Source organism: Pristis pectinata, chromosome 30 (assembly GCF_009764475.1).
Source record: "Pristis pectinata isolate sPriPec2 chromosome 30, sPriPec2.1.pri, whole genome shotgun sequence".
In the NCBI taxonomy this organism is placed as follows: domain Eukaryota; kingdom Metazoa; phylum Chordata; class Chondrichthyes; order Rhinopristiformes; family Pristidae; genus Pristis; species Pristis pectinata.
Window position 1 is genome coordinate 4,350,856 of NC_067434.1, and position 18,851 is coordinate 4,369,706.

Sequence of the window (18,851 nt, forward strand, 5' to 3'; positions counted from 1 at the left end):
CCATGAGGTGGACTCCTGATGTCACAATCTACCTTGCTATGACTTTGCACCTTATTGACTACCTGCAATGCACTTCCCTGTAGCTGTGACACTTTATTCTGTATTCTGTTATTGTTTTTACCCTGTACTACCTCAATTCACTACGTAACAAATTGATCTGTATGAACAGTATGCAAGACAAGTTTTTCACTGTACCTCAGTACAAGTGATAATAATAAACCAATTCCAATACGAATACCAAAAATCGGGCTAACCATTTTAGTGCATGTTTCTGAGTTCAGTGACACCAGTCGACGTTTGAACAGTCAGTGTGAAAATTTCAAATACCTGTGCTGTGTTTTTCTGGCTTCCAGCTGCCCAAGAGTGGTCAACAGGTATGCAGCGCCTAGAATATGTTTCTGGAAAGATTTACATCCACATTGGTCTGAATAATGACTGGTGCTGTTCACTTACTAAAAACCTTGAGTGGATGCCACAAACAAGGGTCCCAGTCCACACCCCAGGTGGTTTAGTCATAGAGTTGTACAGCACAGAAACAGGCCCTTTGGCCCAACTCGTCCATGACGACCATGACGCCTATCTATACTAACCCACTTTGCCTACATTAGCCCTGCATCCCTCCACTCCTTTCCTATCCAAGTACCTGTCCAAATGCCATTTAAATATTGTTGTTGTATCTGCTTCCACCTCCTCTGGCAGCTCGTTCCACAGAACACCACCCTCTGTGTGAAATACTTTCCCCTCAAATACCCCTCGAGTTACTCCCCTCCCACCATAAACCTGTGCCCTCTAGTTCTAGATTCCCTTGCCCTGGGAAAAGGACTCTGACTGTCTCCCCCATATATGCCTCTTATAAAGTCACCCCTCAGTCTCCTACGTTCCAGTGATAACAAACCTAGCCTATCCAATCTCTCCTTATGAGTAAAACCCTCCATTCCAGGAAACATACTGCTGAATCTCTTCCGCACTCTTTCCAATGCTACCACATCCTTCCTGTGGCAACTGGAACTCTATATATTTCTCTTAGTGTTCTGTACAGCTGCAACATGATGTCCCAACTCTTCTGCTTTGATCTATGAAGGCAAGAATACCAAATGCCTTCTTCACTATTCTATCCACCTGTGTCACCACTTTCAGGGAGCTATGGACTTGCACCTCAAGTCTCTCTATACACCAATGCTCCTGAAGTCCCTGCCCCTCAGTGTATATCTCCTGTTAGTATTTGACATCCCAAAATGCATTACCTTCAGCAGGTTAACTCAGAAAGGAGTGATCTGAAAGGCGAGAAGAATTCCCGCAAATCAAGAAGTGAGAAATGGGTAAAAGTATGGAGAAAGACACCTGACAAAAGGGGTGGCACACAGTGCAGGAAGGCGCCAGGGTGGTGTCAGTAAGGGCCGTTCCTTTGGGAGCCATGCACTCCAGCCTAATGCCCTCTCCAGGTCTGAACCAGACCTCACATTTACCTAAAATCTTCACTGGATGAGCTTCCTTTAACATCAGCAATGAGGCAGTGAGCAGCAGAGTGTCCTGTGCCTCATATCCCAGCGGAGAGAGCCCGTGAAGATGCTGAGGCAAGGTTTCTGAGAGGACTTGATGTCAGACTGATACAGCCTCTGCCTCCAGCACCCAGTACTATGCCCTGCCTGGCTCCCAGTACATGTCATACTGGGTATCATGGGTAGTGTACCACCCTGCACCCAATGCGATGTTCCACTGCTGGGTGAAACATTGAGCGGGGTGCCTTGGAGCCCTGGATAACACCCTTGGCTGTGCCCACACAGAACCTCATCAGGTTTGTTACACTCAATTCAATTTTATGACCTGGAATTTGTTGAAAGCCTGCAGAGTAAAATCAGCTAACCTGACTGCTGCAGAAGTTACAGAAAAGTCTGTTAGAAGTCACTCACATTGTTAGCTCTTAGTACAGTTCTCCTGCTTAGTTCCTGTGTCAATTCCCTTTTAAGTGCCTCACTTTGCTGTTTGTCTTTCATCCCCACCAACATCCCACTGTTAAAGTTCCTGCTTCTACCCAGTTGTTGGCAAGCCCAGTCGTGATGGGTAAATGGGACTTGGAACAAGCACAGGGAAGATGGGAATCATGTGAAGTTCATGGATTGTGCAGAATGTCCTTGCTGAGCCTGGTGCTAGACAGGCATGGAATAGAATTGTAACAACAGATGAGGTGAGGAAGAACAGGTAGAGGTGATTCCTGAGGTAGAGTTGGACAGTTATTTCTCTCTACTCTCGCCCCATTCATTTTCAATTTACATCCTCAGACAGATCAGCTGCCTTAACAAGCCTGCACCACCCTCCCTCATCCAGCACCATCTGTGTCCTTCCGTCTCTCTCAGTCTCCACCAACTCCTCTCCCACCTTCCCTGCAACTTATACCAGGTTTGATTTCTAATTTTTTTTCCACTTCTGAAGAAAGGTCATTGACCTGAATGTTAACTCTGATTCTCTCTCCACAGATGCTGCCTGACCTGCTGAGCATTCCCAGCATTCTCCCAGCACCAAACCTCTTGGTGGTTTAGTGGTCTAGTTGAGCATGGGAAGCCAAAGCCATTCTCTTCACTTGAGCTTCCCCCAATTCTGCACACCCCCATATCCCCATCCTCACCACCACATCTTGAACCACAGAACTGCAAGGCGACAGTGAGATTGAACAGTGAGCTAATGCTTTGCTCTGAAGCTCCAGTGTTTTCACTTTCCCAGTCTCTCATTAAGCGATCATTCTTCAACTTTGAGTCTAGGCTATCTGGATATTCCACTGCAGAAGGCATCCTATCTGGCCTCAGTAGTACTTTCAGCCAACAAGAAATGGCATCACTGAACAGTGAACAGTGAAAATGGGGCTACAACAACACACACAATACTGGAGGAACTTAGCAGGTCAGGCAGCATCTGTGGAGGGAAATGGATAGTCGACTTTTCGGGTCGAGATTCTTCATCTGGACTTACAAAAAAACTGTCTCCTGAGATAGAGACGGAGAGATCAAGAGTGGGGAGAGAAGTGTCAGAGAAGGACCAAGTGAATTTGAGGACGGGTGGACGTTGGTGGTGAAGTTGATGAAGCTGATGAGCTCTGAAAGGTGCAGGAAGCAGCCCCAGTGCAGTTATCAACGTGGTGGAGGAAGACTTGGGGAGTGTTGCCTTGGTAGGTTTGGAACATGGACTGCTCCACATAGCCAATGAAAAGGCAGGCATATCTGGGCCCATGTGAGTGCCCATAGTTATACCTTTGGTTTGGAGAAAGTGGGAGGAGCCAAAAGAGAAGTTGTTGAGGGTAAACACAAGTTCTACCAGATGGAGGAAGGTGGTGGTGGAGGGGAACTGGTGTCCAGATGAAGAGTCTCGACCCGAAACACCGACTGTTCATTTCCCTCCACAGATGCTGCCTGACCCACTGAGTTCCTCCAGCATTTTGTGTGTGTTGCTCTAGATTCCAGCATCTGCAATCTCTTGTGACTCCATTGAAAATGAGGCTGACTGGAGCAGCTGAAATTATAAATTGAGTAATTGTTCAGAGTGATTGTCAGATGAGGAATAAAGGTTTGTGAGCTCAAGGTTGTCATTAGAAAACTGAAGGGCAGAGTTAGTTGATTTAATTTCACGTGGGGGACAGTTATGTGTTCCACTAAGTTAGGCTGAGACTGAAACAATAAAGGAACTGAACAGCCCGTCAAAAGTAAAAATATTAAAATGTGGAGGGGGGAGAGACGGCAGCAGGTTGGAGTGCTTGGACTCAGAGAGACATGGAGCTGAATCACCTCCCTCAGCACCACATATCTGAGCTCTACAAGTTTCTGAGGGTGTTTTCTAATGACAGAAATATTTGCACATCCCAAATTCTGCAACGACGTGCGAGAACAATAGTCTCATTCAGCAATTCCAACAAGTTCTCCAGATGGAGAGTGCTGTGTTTTAAAAAAAGAATTGGCTTTCAGCTGGATTTGCCTTTAACTGATGTTGTGCCGAGAAAGGTCAGTTAAATGCACTGAGACTGTTAGAGGAATACTAACAAGAAGATCTGAATGATCTCTCTCCAACATTCTCCGGAGAGCTCACTGGCTGCCAAGTGCAACGTCACCACCCTCCAACCCTTAGGTTCCCAGGACTTTTGTTTAAAAACTGATCATTACTGTAGAAGGGTGAACATGCTACATTATTTGAAGGTCTACATAAACGATTTCCCTCTGAAGTATTTTAGTGTAAGGATTAAAAGGCTATTAACCTTTGGAGAAAGTGGCTGCTCCAGAACTTCCTGCACACCCAGAAGACTAAAAGATGATGGTGAAGGACCATTGTTGGGATTGTCCCATCACATTCTAGGTCAATTTTGATTGAGCCAAAATCCAAGGCAGTTGCTGGTTCTCGACTCCCAAGGCTGGGCTCAGGACTATGGCCAGGAGTGGCGAATGGTCACTAGAATCCACTATGAGGAATTGGGAAGGGCAGCAGCATCAGGGATGCAGGAGCCGCACCAAGATGGGGGCATCACCTGGTGGTCTGGGAGAACCATTGAGTGGTGAGGGGGGAAACCACAAGGGCCTTGGTTGCAGAATTCTTTCGGGAAAAAGTGTGGCAGGGTGGCACTGAGGGGCCGTGTTTGTAGACACAAGAAATTCTGCTGATGCTGGAATCTGGAGCAATACACAACAAGTGCTGGAGGAACCGTGTTTGGGAAGGGGTGATCAGGTATGAAGGCCGATTCGCACGTTGTGGGAATCACGTGGTGTGGTGGGGAAGCTGGCAGCAATAGTGAGGGCTGTGGATCAGGGGTTGGGGACTCTTGGAGATTAGAGCTTTGTTTATTCATTCAAGGGATGTGGGCTTCGCAGGCTGAGCCAGCATTTAATTGCCCGTCCCTAGTTGCCCTTGAGAAGGTGGTGGTGAGCTCCCTATCCTGAGGTGTGGATAATCCCACAATGCTACTAAGAAGAGAGTTCCAGGATTTTGACCCAGCGACGGTGAAGGAACAGCGATATATTTCCAGGTCAGGATGATGTGTGGCTTGGAGGGCAACTTCCAGGGGGTGGTGTCCCCAGGCTTTTGCTGCCCTTGTCCTTCTAGCTGGTAGAGGTGGTGGGTTTGGAAGGTGCTGTCTGAGGAGTCTTGGTGAGTTGCTACAGAGCATCCTGTCGATGGTACAAACTGTTGCTACTGTGCGTCAGTGGTGGAGTGAGTGAACAGTGGTGGATGGGGTGCCAGGCAAGTGTAAGATGGGGGCTGGTGGGAGATTCAGTGTGGAGGGCGCTAGGGGACCCTAGCAGTAGGTAAGTAATTCCCAAGAACACAAGAAAATAGGAGCAGGAGTAGGCCTCTCGGCACCTCAAACCTGCCCCACCATTCAATATGATCATGGCTGATCTATACCAGCCTCAATGCCTCCTCTGTGCCATGATCCTCAATTCCTCAATCTTTCAAATATTTATCCATCTCCACTTCAAATATATCTGGCCTCAACATCCTCGGAGTCCGAGAATTCCAATGGTTCACTACCTGCTGAGAGAAGAAGATGAGATATCTTTATTAGTCACATGTACACCGAAACACACAGTGAAATGCATCTTTTTGTGTAGAGTATTTCTGGGCAGCCCACAAGTGTCGCCACGCTTCCGGCCCCAACATAGCATGCCCAAAACTTCCTAACCCGTACGTCTTTGGAATGTGGGAGGAAACCGGAGCACCCGGAGGAAACCCACGCAGACACGGGGAGAACGTACAACCTCCTTACAGACAGCAGCCGGAATTGAACCCGGGTCACTGGCTCTGTAAAGCATTACACTAACCGCTACACTACCGTGCCTACGCACCTGACTGGCCCCCTATCATGTAGCTCTGTCCCCAGGCCATGACTGGGGAATCCAACCCTGCTGGCCAAACATGAGCCCTCCTCCTCTTGACCACGCATTGTGTTCCATTAATGGTCCGAGAGGGATGACGGACAGGGACAGACGTCATCCATCACAGCACTGATGTGGAAAGCAGAGAGGTTCAAGATATGGCCTGGACCGAAGGAGCTGAGGGGTGACCTGGTGGAGATCTATAAGTTTATGAGAGGTTAGATAAGGTGGATAGTCAGAAACTTTCTCCCATGGTCACGGTATCAAAAACAAGAGGGCGTAGGTTTAAGGTGAGAAGAAGGAGTTTTAAAGGGAGCAGCTGTGAACTCTGATGCAATGACTACATTTAAGAAGCACTTAGATATACACTTGCATAGGCAAGGCATTGAAGGATACAGTTCTAATGCAGGCAGATGGAATTATATTTAGATGGGCAAAAAGGGTGAAAATGGACATGGTGGGCTGAAGGGCCTGATTCTGTGCTGTACCACTTTGTGACCCTCTGAATTCAGTGGTTGTCATGATTCATACTGAATGGGGGCAGATACTAGTTACTCCGGATTAGATTGATTTTCAATCACACTGTGCTGAATAAAACCAGCTCTGTGTGATTGAATCTCAAACCAACTGAGTTTTATCAGAAAGTGCTTTTTCTGTTAACTGAGTGCAGCTGAAGACTTTCCACACAAAGGGGCTGAGTGGTGGAAATCACCCTCCCTGGAGGAGCTGTGATGATCCTGGCCGTGTCATACAGCGGAAAGGAAGAACAAGTAACTGAGTAGTGAGACAAATGAATGTTATTGAAGAACTGAGCCAAGGGATCCTCATGGAAAAGAAAATGTCCCAATTTATCTGGGAGTTTCTTTCTTAAACTAAAGTTGAATCTGAGCTATGTTTTCACTGGTTGGGGCATTGTGACAAGCCTTCATGGAAGGTTGGTGGGGAGCCATGTGTCAGGGATTGGGTTCCCGATTGTTATCAGTGACCTCTCAGCATGTCTGATCTGTAGGCTGGAATGTGATGGCTCTTGCGGTTAGATACTGGGTGCTGGTAAGTAGGATTATTATAGATGGGTACTTGAATGGTGGGGACATGGTGGGGCGCAGGTCCCGTTTCTCTGCTGTATGCATCCAGAACTCTAAAAGCTGCCAACATTAAAAATATTTCCAGTCAGGCAATTGGGCCATCCTAAAATGTGTGGGGACATGGTGGGGCGCAGGTCCCGTTTCTCTGCTGTATGCATCCAGAACTCTAAAAGCTGCCAACATTAAAAATATTTCCAGTCAGGCAATTGGGCCATCCTAAAATGTGTGGGGACATGGTGGGGCGCAGGTCCCGTTTCTCTGCTGTATGCATCCAGAACTCTAAAAGCTGCCAACATTAAAAATATTTCCAGTCAGGCAATTGGGCCATCCTAAAATGTGTGGGGACATGGTGGGGCGCAGGTCCCGTTTCTCTGCTGTATGCATCCAGAACTCTAAAAGCTGCCAACATTAAAAATATTTCCAGTCAGGCAATTGGGCCATCCTAAAATGTGTGGGGACATGGTGGGGCGCAGGTCCCGTTTCTCTGCTGTATGCATCCAGAACTCTAAAAGCTGCCAACATTAAAAATATTTCCAGTCAGGCAATTGGGCCATCCTAAAATGTGTGGGGACATGGTGGGGCGCAGGTCCCGTTTCTCTGCTGTATGCATCCAGAACTCTAAAAGCTGCCAACATTAAAAATATTTCCAGTCAGGCAATTGGGCCATCCTAAAATGTGTGGGGACATGGTGGGGCGCAGGTCCCGTTTCTCTGCTGTATGCATCCAGAACTCTAAAAGCTGCCAACATTAAAAATATTTCCAGTCAGGCAATTGGGCCATCCTAAAATGTGTGGGGACATGGTGGGGCGCAGGTCCCGTTTCTCTGCTGTATGCATCCAGAACTCTAAAAGCTGCCAACATTAAAAATATTTCCAGTCAGGCAATTGGGCCATCCTAAAATGTGTGGGGACATGGTGGGGCGCAGGTCCCGTTTCTCTGCTGTATGCATCCAGAACTCTAAAAGCTGCCAACATTAAAAATATTTCCAGTCAGGCAATTGGGCCATCCTAAAATGTGTGGGGACATGGTGGGGCGCAGGTCCCGTTTCTCTGCTGTATGCATCCAGAACTCTAAAAGCTGCCAACATTAAAAATATTTCCAGTCAGGCAATTGGGCCATCCTAAAATGTGTGGGGACATGGTGGGGCGCAGGTCCCGTTTCTCTGCTGTATGCATCCAGAACTCTAAAAGCTGCCAACATTAAAAATATTTCCAGTCAGGCAATTGGGCCATCCTAAAATGTGTTGTGTGGTTCACCAGTCACCTGTGTTACACAGTGTAGGTTGTGGTTTAAGGCATTAAGTACGAGTGAATTACTTGGGGGAAAGCTGTCCAACTTCGTGCCCTGATTCAGTTTCGTGGATGCAGACCGGAAGGTCTAATGTTTTTAGAGCATTTTAGACAAAGAGAGCTTGCGTGATCTTTAGTGACATTGAATGGCTGCTGAAGAAATTGCTTCACTGGCCTTTTCCAGCTGGCAGTCAATTAGTGCACAGCAAGATTACAAAAAGAGCATTGAGATGAATAACCAGATAATCTGATTGTGAAAGCGTTGTTTGACGGATTGGGTAGGACATTTAAAAAATGCAGCTCTCCACTCACTTCGCACCAATCCCAACCTAGTCATTAAATCCACAGACAAGGGCGGTGTCGTTGCAGTCTGGGGTGTTGACCTCTACCTTGCAGTGGTCAGACGGCAGCACTCGGACACCTCCTCGTACCTTACCTTGACTATGACCCCACCATCGAACACCAGGCCACTGTCTCCTAACCATCACAGATCTCATCACATCAGGAGATCTCCCCTCCACAGCCTCCAACCTGAATGTTCCCCAACCCCACACTTCCCACTTTATCTCTTGCCCAAGGTCCACAAACAGGCCTGTCCTGGTAGGTCCATTGTTTGTGCCTGCTCTAGCCCCACTGAACTTATCTCCTCATAGCACAAAGCAAACTGCTGGAGAACTCAGTGGGTCAGGCAGCATCTGTGGAGGGAAATGGACAGTTGACACTTCGGGTCGAGACCCTTCCCCCGGACAGGTGCTGCCTGACCCCCTGAGTTCCTCAAGAGGCTTCTTTGTGCCCCAGATTCCAGCATCTGCAGTCTCTCGTGTCTCCATTTATCTCCTCATACCTTGACTCTATCCTGTCTCCGCTTGTCCAGTCCCTTCCCCCCTACATCCAGGACACATCGCACACCCACCACCATTTTGACAATTTCTGATTCCCCAGCCCCCACCGCCTCGTCTTCACTCCAGACATTCAGTCTCTGTAAAACCCCACACCCCCATCAGGAATGCCTTAAAGCCCTCCACTTCTTCCTGCAACAGAGATCCAACACTCTCATCCGCCTGCCTGAACCTGTTCTTACCCCGAGCAACTTTTCTTTTGACTCCTCTCATTTTCTACAAATCAAAGGCGTAGCCATGGGCACTGGCATGGACCCTGGCTATGCCTAACTTTTTGTGGCTATGTGGAACAGTCCTTGTTCCAAACCTTCTCTGGTCCCAAACTTTCTCTCAGTTACATCGATGATGCGGCTTCCTGTACCCATGTGGAACTCAGAAGACAGACTGTCATTTACTATACACCCACCGACTCCCACAGCTACCCAGATCACACCTCTTCCCACCCTGTCTCCTGTAAGGATGCCATCTCTTTCTCCCAGTTTCTCCCTCTCTGCCTCATCTACTCTCAAGATGAAGCCTTCTATTCCAGGACATCTGAATTGTTCTCCTTTTTCAGGAAAGGTGGCTTCCCTTCTACTGAGGTTGATGGAGCTCTCCCTCACACTTCATCCATTTGTCAGACTTCTGCTCACAAACCTCTCCCTCCAAACAGAACAGATCTAGAGTTTGGCATTGGTATTGGTTTACTATTGTCACTTGTACCGAGGTGCAGTGAAAAACTTGTCTTGCATACCAATCGTACAGATCAATTCATTACACAGTGCAGTCCAGGTAGACAATAAGGTGCAAGGTCACAACAAGGTAGATTGTGAGGTCAGGAGTCCATCTCCTTGTATAAGGGAACCATTCAACAGTCTTATCACAGTGGGGTAGAAGCTGTCCTTGAGTCTGGTGGTACTTGTCCTCAGGCTCCTGTATCTTCTACCTGATGGAAGAGGAGAGAAGAGAGAATGACCCGGGTGGGTGGGGTCTTTCATTATGCTGGCTGCTTCACCAAGACAGCGAGAGGTATAGACAGAGTCCATGGAGGGGAGTCTGGTTTTCATGACACGCTGGGCTGTGTCCACAACTCTCTGCAGTTTCTTGTGGTCCTGGGCAGAGCAGTTGCTGTACCAAGCCGTGAAGTATCCAGATAGGATGCTTTCTATGGTGCATCAATAAAAGTTGGTGAGTCTCACAGGGGACATACCGAATTTCTTTAGCCTCCTGAGGAAGTAGAGGCGCTGGTGAGCTTTCTTGGTTGTGGCATCTACGTGATTAGACCAGGACAGGCTATTGGTGATGTTCACTCCTGGGAACTTGAAGCTCTCAACCCTCTCGACCTCAGCACCGTTGACGTAGAGAGGGTTCCCCTAGTCCTCAGCTTTCACCCTACCAGCCTTCACATCCAGCGCGTCATCCTTTGTCATTTCCGCCAGCTGCAAAGGGATCCTCCCCACAAGCCACATCTTACCCACCCCACCCCCTTCTGCCTTCCACAGGGGCCACTCTCTCAGTGGCTCGCTGATCCACTCATTCCTCCCCACCCACCTCTCCCTGGCTGCTGGCGTTTTCCCCCTGCAACCGCAGGAGGTGTTACACCTGTCCCTAAACCTCTTCCCTCACCACCATCCAGGGACCTAAACAGCCCTTCCAGATGAGGCAAAGATCCACGTGCACCTCCTCCAATCTCGTCTGCTGCATTCGATGCTCCTGATGTGTCCTCCTGTACATCGGCGAGGCCAAGCGCAGACAAGGCAACTGGTTTGCAGAGCACCCATGCTCTGTCCGCAGTAGCTATCCCGAGCTCCTGACTAATACCATTTCAACTCCCCTTCCCATTCCCAAGCTGATCCGATCATCCTCGGCCTCCTCCACTGCGCGGGTAGAATAGCAGCTCATATTCCACCTGGGTAGTCTACAACCTAATGGTATAAAGATTGAATTTTCCAATTTCACCTAACTCTTACATGGAACATAGTACAGCACAGAAACAGGCTCTTCAGCCCACAATGTTGTGCCACCTAATCCCTTCTGCCTGCACATGGTCCATATCCCTCCATTCTCTTCATATTCATGTGCCTCTTAAACGCCTCTATCGTATCTGCCCCCACCATCACCCCTGGCAGTGCATTGCAGGCACCCACCACTCTCTGCGTAAAAAACTTGCCCCGCACGTCTCCTTTGAACTTACCCCCTCTCACTTTAAAAGCATGCCCTCTAGTATTAGACATTTTGACCCTGGGAAAAAGATACCGGCTGTCTCCTCTATCTATGCCTCTCATAATTTTATTAACTGCTATCAGGTCTTCCCCTCAGCCTCCGCCGCTCCAGAGGAAACAACCCAAGTTTGTCCAACCTCTCCTTATAGCTCATGCCCTCTCATCTTCTAATCTTACCTTTTGTGTTCCCCCCCTCTATCTCCATCCGGTCTACCTCTGGTCCTCCCATTTTTTTCTCCCCTTTCCCATAGCCGCCTCCAGCCCCCCATCAGCTATTTTCATCCCCCTCCCCCTCCTGGTTCCTTCCACCTACTACCCACGCACTTTGACCACAACATCCCATAGAACCATAGAACACTACAGCACAGAAAACAGGCCATTCGACCCTTCTAGTCCGTGCCGAAACGTTATTCCGCTAGTCCCACTTACCTGCACCCAGTCCGTAACCCTCCAGACCTTTCCCATCCATATATCTATCCAATTTATTCTTAAAGCTTAAGAGTGAGCCCGCATTTACTACATCAGATGGCAGCCCGTTCCACACTCCCACCGCTCTCTGAGTGAAGAAGTTCCCCCTAATGTTCCCCCTAAACCTTTCCCCTTTCACCCTAAAGCCATGTCCCCTCATACTTATCCCCTCTCACCTTTCGCCTTATCCCCTCTCCCATCCGGTTCCATCTGTCCTTCATCTGTCTGTTAGTGATTCCCGTGATCGGATTCCAGCGCTCACAGCCTTTGTGTCCCTCCTCATCATCGCCCAGCAGCTGCCTCCAGCTACACCTTACACCGACCCCACCCTTCCCTTTGCCTTGTCTGCTTCCACCTGTCACCCACCTGCCTCTGCCTCCCAACCCCATCCCTCCCCCCTCCTCCACTTGGCTCCTTCTACTCGTCATCCTTCACCCCTCCGCAGTTCACCAACCAGCCCCAGTCTCACCCCTTCCCCTCTCCTCTTTGTACTGGCTACCTTCCCTCTCCACTCTCAGTCTCAATGCAGGATGTCAACCCCAAACACCAACCGTTCCTTTCCCCCACAGGTGCTGCTTGACCCGTTGAGTTCCTCAGCAGATTGTTTTTTGCTTCAGATTCCAACATCTGCAGTCTGCTTTTTCCATTTTAAAAACTGCCATGGGATTTTTAGCGTGGAAGCGAGAAATCAGGAATAAGATTGGTTTATCTTCTCAGTCAAAGGACAGCATTTCTGAGGCAGTTCTACACTGATGACTCAACACAGTTTATATGCTTCTGGCAGACGTGGTTTGAACCCACAGCTACACAATCAAGGATGCTAGTATTGAGACAAGCTTTAGACTCAATGAATCAGAGACAGTTCAATGACAGTTTCAGCTGGCTTTATCTCAGAAAGAACCCTACATCTATGGGAAAGAGTGGTGCACATTTGTAATTCAACAAATCTCTCAGTGAGATCTAATTGGCCTTGGTCCCTGTGCTTGTATTCAGAATTAATTAAGCCAAAGACCGCTGATAGTAGGGGCAGCCTCATTAAAACAGCAATAAATTTGAGTCTGCAGACCAGGGAATAGATGAATTAATTATCCCTGCCTGAACTGTCAAGGAGACTATTTCATAAGGATAGTCAATGTTAACTTGAAATTAACTCCTCCTCTGCCAAGATACAGCTCCTGGATTCTGGTTATTGTTTGTTCTGGTGGCTGCTTTCTGATCCATTGCTGGAGTGTGAATATCAGTGGCACTGCCCAGTATCTACCGTCTATCCCCCAGCATCTGCTGAATGGCTGACTGGCTGAGTGGCCATTGAAGGCGGCAGATGTGAGTCAACAACACTTGGTTGGTCTGGAATCACACATGGGTCAGACTAGGTAAGGACCAGGTCAGACTCCCTTCCTTGAAGGACAATATTGGCAAAACAGTCACCATTACTGACACTATTCATTAAGAATTTTACTTCATTAATTTAAATTCCCCTGTTACATACTGGCCTTAGACTCTTGTCTCTAGGTCAATAGTTCTGACCTCTGGATAGTCCGGTATTGTAGCTCCAATGCTACTGTTCTTTTGACTTTGCCAACAACCATATCACATAATAAAAAAACTAAGAACTTTTGCCTTTTGAATTTTATCTTTAGGTGTTGGACGTTCAATAATGGCTGCATTATACTGGTTCCATACAACATCTTCACTGTAAATACATCAGTCTGTTCGTTTCAACCTGGACTTGCTGAGGCATTAGCTACCTCTCTGAGATGGCCAGCAACAGCTGTGGCCAACCAAGGTGGGGAAATGAAGAAGTGATTGTCACTCCTAAGTTGGATGTGCCAAGTGTAAAGCGACAGAGCAGAGCCACTTCCTTATTTAAACGACCATCATCTCTCCTCCCTACCTTTGTCAGTCCCTCTCTCTCTCCCACTCTCTCTCTCTATCCTCCATCTTTCTCTCTCTTTCTTCTCTATGTCAATGTTTTTCTATATTGCTCTTCAGTACGACAAGTCACAAGGTCAGAGAGTCGATCCAAACATTCTTTATTGAACATGAATAACACTCAACAGACGGCAGTGGTGAATACAACAATACATCAAAAGTTCTACCACATGGCAAATACAGTTCTCAGTAGTAGTTAAACAGATTGTTTTCCATTAAACAAGTAATGGCATAAAACAATGAATCTATCTCCATAGACTAAATTATTTGAATGACTACTCACGTACAATTTAATATATACGGGTAACTAGTTACTTACTAAAACAAATACATACATGGTCAACAACTATAAATTTAACTAAGTGAAGATTTACCCATTTTCTCATCCTCTCAGCTCCAAATTCAAAATATAAACCAAGCTGAGCATCTCTGTATGTGGATCAGGCAGCAGTGACCTCTCCAACTGGCTTCACCTCTGACAAACCTCACGTTCTGTACCGAAGTGTTACTTTGACTGTGCATGATCACGAATATAAACATCAGTTGTAACCACCAAATTTAACACAGACCAATATTCCCGTTAATATACATCAGTATCCCAAACCCAGCAACAATAATTTCTGACAAACTTTTCTCAGTGTTTCTCACCGTCTTGCTTCCCTGTACACGTTCTCACGTGGCATCAATCCCTCCGGACACCGGACCGTTCCTTTCCTCTGCTGACTATCTTGAAGCCAGGCAGTCGTCACCTCTGAACTTTCCTCTCTGGGTTACGTCCAGTGGATACAAACAACATCATGGTTCTCAGCATCTCTAGCCACACCTTGGACACAGCGCAACAAGTCTGAGCTGTGCTTACTTTATTGTCCGCTCAGCTTCTAAAACTACAGTAAGCTTGCCAACTCTGCACTATGCACCTCTGACCCTGCACTCTTTAAATCATCTCCAGAACAACACAATCCTCCAGTCACCCTGTGCCTGGGTTAGGCCACTTAACAACAACTGGTCTCATGGACACCATGTCCTTCTCCCCAGATCCACACTCTTCCATCTGAATGGATTGAAATGGCCGCACTGCAGGACCCTGAGTTGAGTTTCTCACCTTACACCGTCCATGGATCCCAGCAGTGGTACAGCCAGTGTTCCAGCACTCTGGTCAACTGACTACCTTGCATCATCTAAAACAAATCACAGAGTCTTATTCAAAACTGCTTGCAGCTGAGAACTGTGAATACTACCATCATTCAGACAAAGCAAGATCAATCCCTCCGTCCTGGTCTCAAACTGCTCACCAGGGACCATTATCACCCTAGAGCAGCTCATCCCAATCTATCTGGGTCACTTGATGCTGAGTTCCACAGCTTTCCCTCTCCATCTTGTGGTGGCCTCCCTGATGCTTCTACTATGGAGATCTATCATCCGAGGATTTCCCTACAGTTGTCTTGTAACACTGCGGAAGATGTTTAGACCGTTCACGTGACTGGGCCACCAAGAAGAACAACATGCCACTGTCACCTTGCTCCTACCTGTGCTTTAGGGTTGGGTGTCCTGAGTGAGTCTGTCTCACATTTGTCAATGCCTTTCCATAGCTGTAGCTTTTCTATAGGCTTCCTTGTAGGTCACATCCTGTGTGTTGCTTGAACTCTCATGTCTGCCGGTGACATAATGAACAATCTACAGTCCGAATGTGGCACCCATCAGCCAGTACCCCTTACCTGACAGCACATCTGCCCACTGTCCCTTCTGTTTCCTGGTTTCACAAACCGGATGTGTCGCTCACAAAGCTCTCTGAAGGTGCTGGATTCAAATGTCCCATCAAAATTCCCATCTTATTTGCAAAGGAGATCTCATCCATGGCCCATGATGTTAATAGATTCATGAGTGTTAAGTATATCGTCTGCCTTCCTCTTCATGCATGGCCACATTGCTCTGTTCTGTGTCCTACCACGGGACATGAATAATACAATTTGGTCTCAGGAGCATCCTCACCTGTTCTATGCAGAGAGCAAACTCTGCAACCTCTGAAACGTTCCAGTTCACTAACATATCCAGCTTGTCCACTGTCTGTCATTATCAGTACCATGATCAGAGAACTGTGTTCTCTTTCTGCTCACACCTGGTTACTTCCTTGTCACTTGCTCAGCAGAAATTTTCCATCCTCATCCCCAATGCAGCGTCCTAAGTTTTTCTATTGGAATTTAGGGAGGTAAGCAACAGGGATGAATCTTCTAACCAGATATCCCTTACTGAAGGCACACAACACATAAAAACACCAGTGGCAACATGACAATGTGCCAAAGTCATAACACATGGCACATATAGTTCTTAAAGGTATTCATGGACTCACTTTGTACCACACTTTCTCATTCTATCTGGTCTCTGCTTTTCTCTCTCTCTCTGCCTTGTTGCTCTGCTTCTATTCTTTGGAATTAATCGGCAATTTTGAAGAAGCTCTTGAAGATGTGCCACACACCTAGTTAACTGTCAAATATATATTTTAACTGGTGGAAAATGCCATCTGTTTAGTTTTTTTAGAGAATAGTTTGAATGAAGGTGGAAACCCAATGGCTCACTTGTCCAATCAGTGTGCAGAACTGCACATGCAAGTCCCATGATTGAGGTGGACATAGGAAGGTAAATCATAAATATTCGAGGAAAATTGTAACAGAAAGGCAGCACTGGGAAGTCCAGTGTTTCAAACAGGAGGTACCCACTGCTGTAAATGTAACAGTTAAAGGATGTTCTATGTAACTGGAGCTGAATAGTCCTGGGAGTTGGTGCTTATTACTGAGGTTTCTGACATATTATGTAAAATACCATGAGTTTCTCAACGTACATTTGTCAACTCCTACTGAAAATGTCAATTTTCACCATTGCTGCAGGTGCAGGGAATATCTGGAAACTATAAACAGCCTTGCTGCGTGTCAGAATTGATTCATTGTGGGTGGAATTCCCATCACAATGCTGTCACTGTGTGCTCACAACCAATAATCATGGTGAACTAATAAAAGCTGCCACTATGATGGACACTTCCTTCAGGATAACATTGGTGTTGTGTGTTAACGGCCTCATTGCAGGAGGATTTGGTTACAGCTTCACTTTCTAAGCCTGCATATTTGCTAATACCTAGCCATCGTCCTTGTAATGAACATGCCCATTTGTCTTACTAAACCATGTTCCGATGTAACGGCCGGGTCTTTTGCTTTCTGAAGCATGGCTGTGGACAGTTCGATTCTGTGTAGTGGAAGATGGTCCAGAGGTGTGAGGTGCTGGAACTTGGCTTCACCCACTTCTGTTTGGATTCAGAAATAAGATAGGCAAATCGTATGGTAACCCAACTGACCAGATCTGTTGAAGGAGAAACAGAGTTAACGTTTCAGGTCGAAGAAGCTTTGTCACAACTGGGAAGGAGCAAGAACAAGTTAATTTAAAATTGCAGAAAGGGTGGGAGTGGGGGGAGGGATGGATAGGACAAAGGAAATACCTCTGATAGGGTGAGGCCAGGGTTGCCATGGAGATGGAGTCATCCATTTGAGGGGTTAATGAGAGCAGTTAGAGAGAGAAAACATGAACGAAGGAATATAAAAGCTGCAAGAGCTAGAGGACATGCCCAGCAAGTCAATGCTACAGCTCTTGTAGATTTTACGTTCCTTTGTTTGTGCTCTCGCTACCTGCCCTCATTAACCTATCAATAGTTTGTAAAGTTCTCAAGCATTATAAATTAAAGATCAAAGATTTCCTCTGATGGACAGTCCCACACACACTGACCCTCATTGAGGAACAGTCCCACGGATACTGATTCCCACTGGGATACAGTCCACACACAACAACCCTCACTGGGGTACAGTCCACACACACTGACCCTCACTGGGGAACAGTACCACAGATACTGATTCCCACTGGGGTACAGTCCACACACACTGACCCTCACTGGGGTACAGTCCACGCACAACGACCCTCACTGGGCTACAGTCTACACACACTGACCCTCACTGGGATACAGTCCACACACAACAACTCTCACTGGGGTACAGTCCACACACACTGATCCTCAGTGGCGAACAGTTCCACAGATACTGACTCACACTAAGGTACAGTTCCACACACACTGACCCTCACTGGGCTATAGTTAACATCAAACAATACAGCACAGGAGCAGGACCTTCAGCCCATCATGTCTGCCAACCATGACCAGTCTAAGTAATCCCATCCACCGGCACAGTCCATATCCTTCCATTCCCTGCCTGTTCAGGTGTCTGTCTAGATGTCTCTTAAACATCGCTACTGTATCTGCTTCTACCATCTCCCATGGCAGCCCGTTCCAGGTACCTATCACTTTCCGTGTAAAAAAAAATTGCCTTGTAAATCTCCTTTAAACTTTCTCCCTCTCACCTTAAACCTCTGCCCTTTGCTATTTGACATTTCCAACCTGGGAAAAATACTCCAACTACCTACCCTATCTATGCCTCTGATAGTTTTATAAACCTCTATCAGGTCTCCCCTCAGTCTCTGACACTCCAGAGAAAACAATTCAAGTTGGTCTAACTTCTCCTTATCACGAACAATCTTCAATCCATCCAATATCTTGTTAAACCTCTTCTGCACCCTCTCCAAAGGCTCCACATCCTTCCTCTACTGCAGTGACCACCACTACACACAATACTCCAAATGTGGCCTAACCAACAGTTTATACAGCTGCAACATGACTTCCTGACTTTTATACTCAATGGCTCAACTGATGAAGGCAAGTATGGCGTACACCTTCTTCACCACCCTATCCAATTGTGTCGTCAGGTTCAGGGAGTGATGTACTTGGACGCCAACATCCCTCTGTACGTCACTGCTCTGAAGGGTCCTGCCATTTACTCTATACTTTCTTGTGTTTGCCACAGGCAATGACTCTCATTTCTGTTGTTCCTCTGAAGTTCACCCAGTGTGTATCCTTCTGTTGTGATTTTGACCATTTAAATGTGAGTGACGTTTTGATACCACAAAATCTGACTGGGAGTAGGTACCCTGACCCCAGCAGGTTCACGGGACGATGCTAACGAACAGATTCCCTGTCGGATTCTGTTTTCTACCTCAGCTCAGTTAGCTCCCTCACTGCTTCGGCAGAGCTGTCTTTTAT

The 18,851-nt window shown here is 47.0% G+C and overlaps 1 protein-coding gene across 5 annotated transcripts in view; it reads left to right on the top strand.

The window, feature by feature from the left end:
* Positions 1-18,851, top strand: part of LOC127584774 (sorbin and SH3 domain-containing protein 1) — a 345,097-nt gene that overhangs the window by 87,749 nt on the left and 238,497 nt on the right. The window contains exon 2 of one of the 5 annotated variants that reach the window (XM_052041713.1): positions 13,432-13,577. The exons of the other annotated variants lie outside the window; for them this stretch is intronic. The gene's annotated coding sequence lies outside the window, so the exon portion shown is untranslated. The remainder of the gene's footprint in view (positions 1-13,431; positions 13,578-18,851) is intronic. 5 annotated transcript variants of the gene reach the window in all.